Genomic DNA, 12318 nt, shown 5'->3' on the forward strand with positions numbered 1-12318 from the left:
GGAACTTTTCAGGACCTATTTTGTCATTTAAGCATTAGCTATTGTCAGTTTCAAACGTTTATGACTGCTCACTCCTTTCCTATCTTCCTTCAACGTGCCACCGAGCGTCCGAGCCTCCAGCCATCTTGGCAATAAAGTGATTATAGAGAAGCTGTACAGAGCCACTTCGTATTTATGCGTGGTTTGGGAAAGAATCACCCCTTAAAAAGTATAACAGGTTATTTTAATATAAGTAAAATGGCTAATTTTACTGTCACGACCCCATTTCGCCCTCCGTGAACATGTCGTGATGGCACCTAGTCCCTACTACTAGGTAAGCCTAACAATGCGGAATTTATACAACTTGCGAAAAACAAACTAACTTGCGGAAGCAAACAACTGAAAATTTTACTGTCAAAAGAAAACTGTATATAAGTGCCACTTGGCATAATACAACCCATATCACGAAATCCAAAACAGACTCCCAAAATCCGGAAACTCACAGGAAACACAGGCTAATAGAAATAAAATACACTGCTCTAACTCCAGAATGTCTATACAACCGAAAGGAAGGAAAGTCATATAGTAAAGCTGGAATAAGATAGAAACTTCTGGTCTGCGGACGTGGCAGATATACCTCAAAGTCTTTGCTAGATCTTTCCTCCGCGAGGATAGTACGCCTGGGTGGAGGTACCTGGGGCTGCACATGAAAAAAAAACATGCGCAGAAGGGGCATGAGTACACCACAGCGGTACTCAGTAAGTGCCAAGCCTAACCTCAGTTGGGTAGTGACGAGGAAGGTCAGGGCCCTACTGAGATAAAATAAATAGTAAGGTTGACAACAGTATGAAATAAACAGAAATAATGAGATACAGCTATTGAGTAAATCGGATTACACAAACAACAATCAACACGCAGAAAATATGATAACACAGAGTAAACAGCTCAATACCAACACCAATAATGAGGATCTCCCAAGATACCGTCCTATAGTCCATTTTACCAATCTGTCCGAGGAGCTCCCGGGATACCGTCCCGTAGTCCATCGTATGAATATATCTGAAGGATCTCCCGCGATACCGTCCCGTAGTCCAACTATCAATGTGTAGGGGGATCTCCCGGGAATCTAACCCGTAGTCCCAAAGTAAATGTGCAGGGTGATCTCCCCGGAATCTAACCCGTAATCCCAAAGTAAATATGTAGGGGGATCTCCCGGGAATCCAACCCGTAGTCCCAAAGTAAATGTGCAGGGGGATCTCCCGGGAATCTAACCCGTAGTCCCAAAGTAAACAAACAAGGGGGAGCTACCGGAATCCCGCATCCGTAGTCCCAATGTAAATGCGCAACCACAATCAAAGAATATTCAGAAATGAAGTACAACAATACAAGCCACAGATAGTTCTAACCTAGCATGCTCCACGTAATGCAATTAAGGCAAATTAAGCAAGTAGGCAATTTGGATCAACTAAACATGCTTTTCTAGACTAGCACAGAATATAATGGCAGGTAGAATAAAGCAAGTACGAAATAAACTCAGTTCAAATATTTTTAAGTAAAATTTTGGGTTTTCAACAATTAGCTCAAGTACGCACTCGTCACCTCACGTACAAGGCATTCAATTACCAAATATCACATCCTAAGGGGAAAGGTCCCCACACAAGGTTAGACAAGCCACTTACCTCGAACAAGTGCAAGTCAACCTGAAACCCCGCTTTTGCCATGAGTATCCGACTCCAAATGGCTCAAATCTATTCAATAAAATTTCATACTGTAAATAATAATTTAAGTAATTGATTCTACAATTAAATTCTAAGCTAATACGCGAAATTATGTAAAATAACCAAAATGCCCCTCGAACCCACGTCTCGGAATCGGGTAAAATTTATGTTTCCAGAAACCTCGCACTCTTACGAGTCTAACCATACCAAAATTATCCAAATCTCATAACATTCCGACCCTCAAATCCATGATTCTATCCAAGAGGGTTTTCTAAACTTTTCCAACAAAATTCGCGGATTAAATGCCAAAACTTGTAATAGATTCGAGTTATATAACCAAAATTAAGTTAAGAACACTTACGTCGTTGTCCTCTCCGAAAATCTCTTAAAAAATCGCCTTAACCGAGCTCCAAATTGTCAAAAATGGAAAATGGGAACGACGTCCCATTTTCAGAAATTAACATTCTGCCCAGGCATTTTCTTCTATGCGATCGCAATGCACAAAATTTTCACCTCTGATTTTAACACTATGAGATTGCATAAGCATCCCTGCGAACGCAATGACCAAGCAGTTTACACTATGCGATCGCATAAACACCTACGCGATCGCAATGAACAAAAATTCAAGCTCCCAAGTTCCTCTATGCGATCGTAGTGGTCCTCATGCGTTCGCATTGAACAACTGACCAACCCCAAAAATCCTTCTATGCGATTGCAAAGCCTCTCCTGCGATCGCATAGAACAACTGACCAACCCCAAAAATCCTTCTATGCGATCGCAAAGCCTCTCCTGCGATCGCATAGAGAAAAACTCTACAGCACTGACCTGCAATTTTCTGCAGCATCCAAAGTCCCAAAAACCTTCCGTTAGCCATCCAAATTCACCCCGGGGCCCCTGGGACCTCAACCAAATATACCAACAACTCCTAAAACATCATACAAACTTGCTCCAATCATCAAAATGCCTCAAACAACGCCAAAACCATCAAATTACATCGAATTCAAGCCTTAGTTCTTCTAAAACTTCCAAAACACGCATTCGATCAAAATACCAACCAAACCTCGTCCGAATGACCTGAAATTTTGCACACATATCCCAAATCACCTAACAAAGCTACAGCAACTCTCGGAATTCCATTCCGACTCTCATATCAAAATCTCGCCTACCAACCGGAAATCGCCAAAATACTAACTTCGCCAATTCAAGCCTAATTCTATACTGGACCTCCAAAATTACTTCCGGTCACACTCCTAACCCCGAAATCACCTAACGGAGCTAACGGAACCATCAGATTTCCATTCCGAGGCCGTCTTCACACTGTTCCGACTACGGACCACGTTCCAACACTTAAGCTCTAACTCTCCGAAACTCAACACCGAATGTCCCGGCAAACCAAAATAGCAGAAATGAACTTGGGGAAAACAGTAAATAGGGGATCGGGTCGTAAATTCTAAAAACGACCAGCCGGGTCGTTACATCCTCTCACACTTAAACATTCATTCGTCCTCGAATGAGCATAAAGAACATACCTGAAGTAGTGAAAAGATGAGGGTACTGGCTGCGCATATCCCGCTCAGTCTCCCAAGTCGCCTCCTCGGCCGGCTGACAACGCCACTGAACCTTTACTGAAGCAATGTTCTTCGATCTCAACTTTCTGATCTGTCTATCCAATATAGCCACCGGTTCCTCAATATAAGATAACTCCTTGTCCAACTAGACTGAGCTGAAATCCAATACGTGCGACGGGTCTCCGTGATACCTCCGGAGCATCGAAACATGAAATACCGGATGAACTCCTACTAAGCTGGGAGGTAGGGCAAGCTCATAAGCGAATTCTCCAACATGCTTCAATATCTCAAAAGGGCCAATAAACCTCGGACTCAACTTCCCCTTCCCCAAATCTCATAACGCCCTTCATAGGCGAAACCCGAAGCAGAACCCGCTCTCCGACCATATATGAGACATCACGAACCTTCCTGTCCGCGTAACTCTTCGATCTGGACTGGGCTGTACGGAGTCTATCCTGGATCACCTTAACCTTCTCCAACGCATCCTGAACTAAATCTATACCCAACAATCTAGCCTCACCCAGTTCAAAACCAACCCACCGGAGATCTGCACCTCCTACCATATAAAGCCTCATACGACGCCATCTGAATGCTGGACTGATAACTGTTATTGTAAGCAAACTCAGCCAATGGCAAGAACTGATCCCAAGATCCTCTAAACTCAATCACACACGCACGAAGCATATCCTCAAGAATCTGAATAGTGCGTTCGGACTGTCCGTCCGTCTGGGGGTGAAATATTGTGCTCATCGTCACCCGAGTACCCAACTCCTACTAAACAGCTCTCCAGAACCGTGATGTGAACTGAGTACCCCTGTCTGACATGCAGACGGACAATCTCCCGGATATAAATCCCCGCCAACCGCTCTGATGAATAAGTAGTACACACAGGGATAAAATGAGCGGACTTGGTCAGTCGATCCACAATGACCCAAATGGCATCAAACTTTTTCAAGGTCCGCGGGAGTCCAGATACAAAGTCCATGGTGATACGCTCCCATTTCCACTCCGGAATCTCTATCTGTTGAAGCAACCCACCTGGTATCTGGTGCTCATACTTCACCTGCTGACATTTGAGGCATCTGGCTACATATCCAACTATATCCTTCTTCATCCGCCTCCACCAATAGTGCTGCCTGAATTCCTGATACATCTTCGCAGCACCAGGATGGATGGAATACCGCGAACTATGGGCCTCTGCTAGAATCAACTCTCGAAGCTCATCAACATTGGTCACACAAATTCGACCTTGCATCCTTAATACCCCGTCATCTCCAACGGTCACATCTCTGGCATCGCCATGCTGAACCGTATCCTTAAGGACAAGTAAATGAGGATCATCATACTGCCGCTCCCTGATACGGTCGAATAAAGAAGACCGAGAAACAACGCAAGCTAGGACCCGACTAGGCTCTGAAAGATCCAATCTCACGAACTGACTGGCTAAGGCCTGAACATCCATCGCCATAGGCCTCTCTGAAGCTGGTAAATATTGTAAACTCCCCAAACTCTCTGCCCGGCGACTCAAGGCATCAGCTACCACATTGGCCTTTCCCGGGTGATACAGAATAGTAATATCATAATCTTTCAGCAACTCTAGCCACCTCCTCTGGCGCAAGTTTAGATCCTTTTGCTTGAACAAGTGCTGCAAACTCCGATGGTCAGTATAAATCTCACAAGGCACACCGTACAAATAATGACGCCAGATTTTCAAGGCGTGAATAATAACAGCTAACTCAAGGTCGTGGACAGGGTAATTCTTTTCATGTATCTTCAACTGTCTGGACGCGTATGCAATCACCCTACCGTCCTGCATCAATACCGCTCCAAGGCCAACCCGTGAAGCATCACAATAAACTGTATAAGACCCCGAACCAGTAGGCAATATCAAAATTGGGGCCGTAGTCAAAGTTGTCTTGAGCTTCTGAAAGCTCGCCTCACACTCCTCTGTCCACTGAAATGGAACACCTTTCTGGGTCAATCTAGTCATAGGGGCTGCAATCGATGAAAACCCCTCCACAAAACAACGGTAGTAACCCGCCAAGCCAAGGAAACTGCGAATCTCTGTAGCTGAGGAGGGTCTAGGCCTGCACTGCCTCTATCTTCTTCAGATCCACCCGAATGCCCTCACTCGACACCACGTGGCCTAAGAATGCCACAGAATCCAACCAGAACTCATATTTTGTGAGTTCTTCACTGTAGCCTTATTCAACTGGCGATAATCAATACACATACGCATAGAACCATCCTTTTCCTTCACAAACAAGACAGGAGCACCCCAAGGTGAAACACTAGGTCGAATAAAACCCTTATCGAGCAATTCCTGTAACTGATCCTTCAACTCCTTCAATTCAGGAGGAGCCATACGGTACGGAGGAATAAAAATGGGCTGAGTGCCCGGCAACAAATCAATGCCAAAATCAATGTCCCTATCGGGCGGCATGCCCGGAAGATCAGCTGGAAACACATCGGGATAATCCCATACCACTGGGACTGAATCAACAGAAGGGGTATCAACACTGACATCTCTCACATAAGCTAAGTAAGCGGCACACCCTTTCTCAACCATACGCTGAGCTTTAAGAAAAGAGATAACTCTACTGGGAGTGTGATCTAAAGTACCACTCCACTCAACACGCGGAATACCTGGCATAGCTAGCGTCACGGTCTTGGTGTGACAATCAAGAATAACATAATGGGGCGACAACCAATCCATGCCTAAGATAATATCAAAATCCACCATATTGAGTAATAATAAGTCTGCTCTGGTCTCAAAACCACGAATAATAACCAAACATGACCGATAAATGCGGTCCACAACAAGAGAATCCCCCACAGGAGTAGAAACATAAACGGGGGCACTCAAAGAAGCCTGGGGCACACCCAGATGTTGAGCAAAATAAGAAGACACATATGAATAAGTAGAACCGGGATCGAATAGAACCGATGCCTCTCTGTGACTGACCAGTATAATACCTGTAATAACAGAATCGGAGGCAACAACCTCGGTACGGGCAGGAATAGCATAATATCTGGACCGACCTCCCCCTCGAGGGCGACTTCTATCTTCCTGACCTCCGCCCTTACCCTGCTGGGCAGGAGGGGTAGCAGCTGGAGCTGTGATCATGGCCTGAGAATTCTGAGGGGCATGTTGTGGCTGAGCAATCTGTGAAGATGTACCCCTACTAAGTCTAGGGCAGTCCCTAACCATATGGCGTGTATCGCCACACTCGAAACACACTCTGGGAGGACGTGGTGGTTGTGACTGGCTGGGGCCAGGTCTGCTGGACTGACCTCTGGAAATACCCCGTGCAGGAGGCACGCTAAAAACTGGAGGTGCATAATAAGGCTCCTGAGGTATAGGCCTGCTGGCTGCTGGAAGAGCTGAATGAACGGGGCGACCCACAAAACCCCTACCATAACGACCTGCTGCTGGAGTACGGGCACCAGAGTAGTGGCCCGACTCTCGAGAGCTCTTGGCCTCCCTCTCCACTCGCTCCCTGGCGAGCATACCCTTGATCCTCCTAGCAATGCTCACTACCTGTTGATAAGAAATGTCCATCTCCAACTCTCGAGCCATGCTAGATCTGATGGGTGGAATAAGACCCTCAATAAACCGGCGAACTTTCTCGCGAACAGTAGCAACCAAGGCTGGTGCATGCCTAGCCATTCTGGTATAACGAATAGCATACTCTGAAACGGTCATAGCACCTTGGCGCAAATGCTCAAACTCCACGCGCCATGTATCCCTGAGACTCTGAGGGACAAACTCTCTCATGAACATGTCTGAGAACTGGGTCCAGGTCAGTGAAGCAGCCTCGACTGGACTGTCTATCTCATAAGTGCGCCACCAATCATAGGCAGCTCCCCGAAGCTGAAAAGCAGTGAAAGAAACCTCGCTGGACTCCACTATGCCCATAGTGCGAAGAATACGATGACACTCCTCTAGAAATCCCAAGGCATCGTTTGATGCTAGCCCACTGAACACTGGAGGATCATACTTCTTGAACCTCTCAAGTCTCTGTTGCTCGTCCTTTGAAGCAGCTGACCTACCCTCGGGCTGAACTGGTACTGCAGGCTGTACAGGATTAATCTCTGGGACCTGCTCAACATGCACTCGCTGCTCAGGAGTGCGGGCGGCGGGAGTCTGTGCTCCTCCCCCGGCCTGGGATGTGGCTGCAACAAGGAGAAGCAACCCTGCCTGAGCCAACGTTGTGTACATGCTCATAAACTGTGCCAAAGTCTCCTGAAGGGCTGGAGCAGTAGTAACTGGAGGCGTGGCTAGTATCTGAACTCCGGCAGGATCTGCTGGCGGTACCTCAGCGGCAGCTCGCGCAGGTGCTCTGGCTGTACCACGTGCGCGTCCACGACCTCTACCTCGGCCCCGGCATCTGACGGCTGCAGTAGGGGACGCGGGTGTCTGATCATCTCGAGTAGCAGAGGCGGAGCTAGGATTCTAAGTGTATGGGTTCTAAATTACAAATACAGGGTCTCAAAAAAAGCACTGGATTTTCTTCCACTGTAGCTCTACTGTAGACATGAAAGTTTTCTTCTTAATAAGGGCATAAGTATAGCAGTAAGTGAAACATGACTCTATTCCAACACAGAGGCGGAGCACTGTCAAAAATAAATGATCAAAAGAAAATAATCTAAAAAAGGATCATTTCAACATTAAAACTACATCACTCTACTGACTAATTTTTGAATATTAAGACGATCTGAAGGTACTGGGTGACAGTGATGAAGCAATAAGGCAAATGAAAGAGAATATCGGAGTTGTACTTACACGATCGGCAGCGAAAGTCGACAGAGAAGAATATACGTCAGCGGCAAGGTTCGCCGGAGAATTCAAACCATTTCGGTTTGAATTCCTATTGAGAGAGAGAAAGAGGAAAGTGAAAAGTGGAACGAAGAATATTATTGAAAAGTGAATTCCTCTTTGCTTTATGTAATAGTGCAGCCTTTTTCCTTTTAAATAAGTATATTATATATATTATATTAATGAAAAGTGAATTCCTCTTTGCTTTATGTAATAGTGCAGCCTTTTTCCTTTTAAATACAACAAATTTAGTATCGGTTGAAAGGAAAGTAAAGAAAACGTTGTTGTTGAGTTGTTTTGTGAAAAAAATATTTAAAAAAAAAAAACGAAATAACATACTGCTTTAAAGGGGAATCAAACCCTCATCTTTTTCCAGCGAACCTACAACCTTTACCATTGAACGCAGACCTCTTTTGTTACTGGGTTCAGCAAAATATATTTATATAGATATGGTAAATTTTTCAATACAAATACAGGGTTTCGGAAAAAGTCACTGGGTTCGTCCGAACCCGCATCCACTATTGTACCTCCGCCCCTGTCGAGTAGCACGTGTCCTCACCATCTGTGAGAGAGTAGAAGGCAAAAAATTTAGGATTGGTGTCAAAAATATCGCACGACAAGGAAATCAAATGAAGTGAAAATTTTTCCTAAACAGTTACATAACCTCTCGTAGATAAGCACAGACGTCTCTGTACCGATCAGCGAGACTCTAATAAACCGGCCTGTGTTCCGTGACTCCTATGAACCTAGAGCTCTGATACCAACTTGTCACGACCCCAGTTCGCCCTCCGTGAACATGTCATGATGGCACCTAGTTCCTACAACTAGGTAAGTCTAACAATGCGGAATTTATACAACTTGCGGAAAACAAACTAACTTGCGGAAGCAAACAACTGAAAATTTTACTATCAAGAGAAAACTATATATAAGTGCCACTTGGCATAATACAACCCATATCACGAAATCCAAAACAAACTCCCAAAACCCAGAAACTCACAGGAAACATAGGCTAATAGAAATGAAATACACTTCTCTAACTCCAGAATGTCTACACAACCGAAAGGAAGGAAAGTCATATACTAAAGCTGGAATAATATAGAGACTTCTGGTCTGCGGAAGTGGCAGATATACCTCAAAGTCTCTGCTAGATCTCTCCTTCGCGAGGATAGTACGCCTGGGTGGAGGTACTTGGGACTGCACATGAAAAAAAAACATGCGCAGAAGGGGCATGAGTACACCACAACGGTACTCAGTAAGTGCCAAGCCTAACCTCAGTTGGGTAGTGACGAGGAAGATCAGGGCCCTACTGAGATAAAATAAAATAATAAGGTTGACGACAGTATGAAATAAACAGAAATAATGAGATACAGCTATTGAGTAAATCGGATTACACAAAAAACAATCGACGCGCAGAAAATATGATAACACAGAGTAAACAGCTCAATACCAACACCAATAATGAGGATCTCCCAGGATACCGTCCTGTAGTCCATTTTACCAATCTGTCCGAGGAGCTCCTGGGATACCGTCCCGTAGTCCACCGTATGAATATATCTGAAGGATCTCCCGGGATACCGTCCCGTAGTCCAACTATCAATGTGCAGGGGGATCTCCCGGGAATCTAACCCGTAGTCCCAAAGTAAATGTGCAGGGGGATCTCCCGAGAATCTAACCCGTAGTCCCAAAGTAAATGTGCAGGGGGATCTCTCGGGAATCTAACCCGTAGTCCCAAAGTAAACAAACAAGGGGGAGCTACCGGAATCCCGCATCCGTAGTCCCAATGTAAATGCGCAACCACAATCAAAGAATATTCAGAAATGAAGCACAACAATACAAGCCACAGATAGTTCTAACCTAGCATGTTCCACGCAATGCAATTAAGGCAAATTAAGCAAGTACGCAATTTGGATCAACTAAACATGCTTTTCTAGACTAGCACAGAATATAATGGCAGGTAGAATAAAGCAAGTACGAAAGAAACTCAGTTCAAATATTTTTAAGTAAAAATTTGGGTTTTGAACAATTAGCTCAAGTACGCGCTCGTTACCTCACGTACCAGGCATTCAATTACCAAATATCACATCCTAAGGGGAAAGGTCCCCCACACAAGGTTAGACAAGCCACTTACCTCGAACAAGTGCAAGTCAACCCGAAACCACGCTTTTGCCACGAGTATCCGACTCCAAATAGCTCAAATCTATTCAATAAAATTGCATAATGTAAATAATAATTCAAGTAATTGATTCTGCAATTCAATTCTAAGCGAATACGCGAAATTATTTAAAATGACCAAAATGCCCCTCTGGCCCATGTCTCGAAATCGGGTAAAATTTATGTTTCCAGAAACCTCGCACTCTTACGAGTCTAACCATACCAAAATTATCCAAATCTTATAACATTTCGACCCTCAAATCCATGATTCTATCCAAGAGGATTTTCTAAACTTTTCCAACAAAATTCGCGGATTAAATGCCAAAACTTGTAATAGATTCGAGTTATATAACCAAAATTAAGTTAAGAACACTTACCCCATTGTCCTCTCCGAAAATCTCTTGAAAAATCGCCTTAACCGAGCTCCAAATTGTCAAAAATGGAAAATGGGAACGAAGTCCCATTTTCAGAACTTAACATTCTGTCCAGGCATTTTCTTCTATGCGATCGCAATGCACAAAATTTTCACCTCTGATTTTAACACTATGCGATCGCATAAGCATCCCTGCGATCGCAATGACCAAGCATTTTACACTATGCGATCGCATAAACACCCACGCGATCGCAATGAACAAAAATTCAAGCTCCCAAGTTCCTCTATGCGATCGCAGTGGTCCTCATGCGTTCGCATTGAACAACTGACCAACCCCAAAAATCCTTCTATGCGATTGCAAAGCCTCTCTTGCGATCGCATAGAACAACTGACCAACCCCAAAAATCCTTCTATGCGATCGCAAAGCCTCTCCTGCGATCGCATAGAGCAAAACTCTACAGCAACTGACCTGTAATTTTCTGCAGCATCCAAAGTCCCAAAAACCTTCCGTTAGCCATCCGAATTCACCCTGAGGCCCCCGGGACCTCAACCAGAAATACCAACAACTCCTAAAACATCATACAAACTTACTCCAATCATCAAAACGCCTCAAACAACGCCAAAACCATCAAATTACATCGAATTCAAGCCTAAGTTCTTCTAAAACTTCCAGAACACGCATTCCATCAAAAACCCAACCAAACCTCGTCCAAATGACCTAAAATTTTGCACACATATCCAAATCACCTAACGAAGCTACAACAACTCTCAGAATTCCATTCCGACTCTCGGATCAAAATCTCGCCTATCAACCGAAAATCGCCAAAATACTAACTTCGCCAATTCAAGCCTAATTCTACACCGACCTCCAAAATTACTTCCGGTCAAACTCCCAACCCCGAAATCGCCTAACGGAGCTAACGGAACCATCGGATTTCCATTTCGAGGCCGTCTTCACACTGTTCCGACTACGGACCACTTTCCAACACTTAAGCTCTAACTCTCTGAAACTCAACACCGAACGTCCCGGCAAACCAAAATAACAGAAATGAACTTGGGGAAAACAGTAAATAAGGGATCGGGGCGTAAATTCTAAAAACGACTGGCCGGGTCGTTATATTTACGGTTCGAAACTATAATATATAAGTCATACAAAAATAATTTTATCGCTCCTCCAATGCTCCCTTCGACGAAGTGACTACTAGAAGGTCCAAATTAGGGCTGCTTATCGGGTGGTTGGGCGATTATTTACTCTTGACGGTTTGGCTTATTGGTTATCAGCTTTAAATGTATTAATCCGCTAGCCACCCGATAAGATATCGGGCGGATTAGTATCGGTTTAGCTCTTATCGGGCGGTTTATCGCCTAATTTAATCAAAATAAAATAAAATTTAGTCTCTGTATGTTTAAATAGGTGGTCGACGTACTAAGAGGGACGAAGCAGAAGAGACATCATGATGGGTAAATCATCTGTCTAGAATCTTATTTATGTTTATGCACATTGGCCTTAGTCCATGTGAAAGATTTCCAATTGGACGTTGTTAAAATAAATGTTTGTCATGCTTAGAATCGTAGGATGCCATAAAATCCGGGCAAAGTTGATGAAATAGCGGTGTAACTGGTGATGTTATCTTGTTTCAGACAGCAAATTCTGTCATTTGTCACAGTTAAATGACTCCTTTTATTTGGCTTTCTTTTATTCTAGTTCAC

General features: G+C 44.2%; 1 long non-coding RNA gene across 1 annotated transcript; it reads right to left on the reverse strand.

The window, feature by feature from the left end:
- Positions 368-8178, reverse strand: LOC109228322. The gene is made up of 2 exons (XR_002068366.1): positions 8052-8178; positions 368-679 (listed from the first exon to the last, which is right to left on the reverse strand). It is a non-coding gene; the product is annotated as an uncharacterized LOC109228322 (long non-coding RNA).

This window comes from Nicotiana attenuata, chromosome 6, assembly GCF_001879085.1.
Source record: "Nicotiana attenuata strain UT chromosome 6, NIATTr2, whole genome shotgun sequence".
Lineage (NCBI taxonomy): Eukaryota > Viridiplantae > Streptophyta > Magnoliopsida > Solanales > Solanaceae > Nicotiana > Nicotiana attenuata.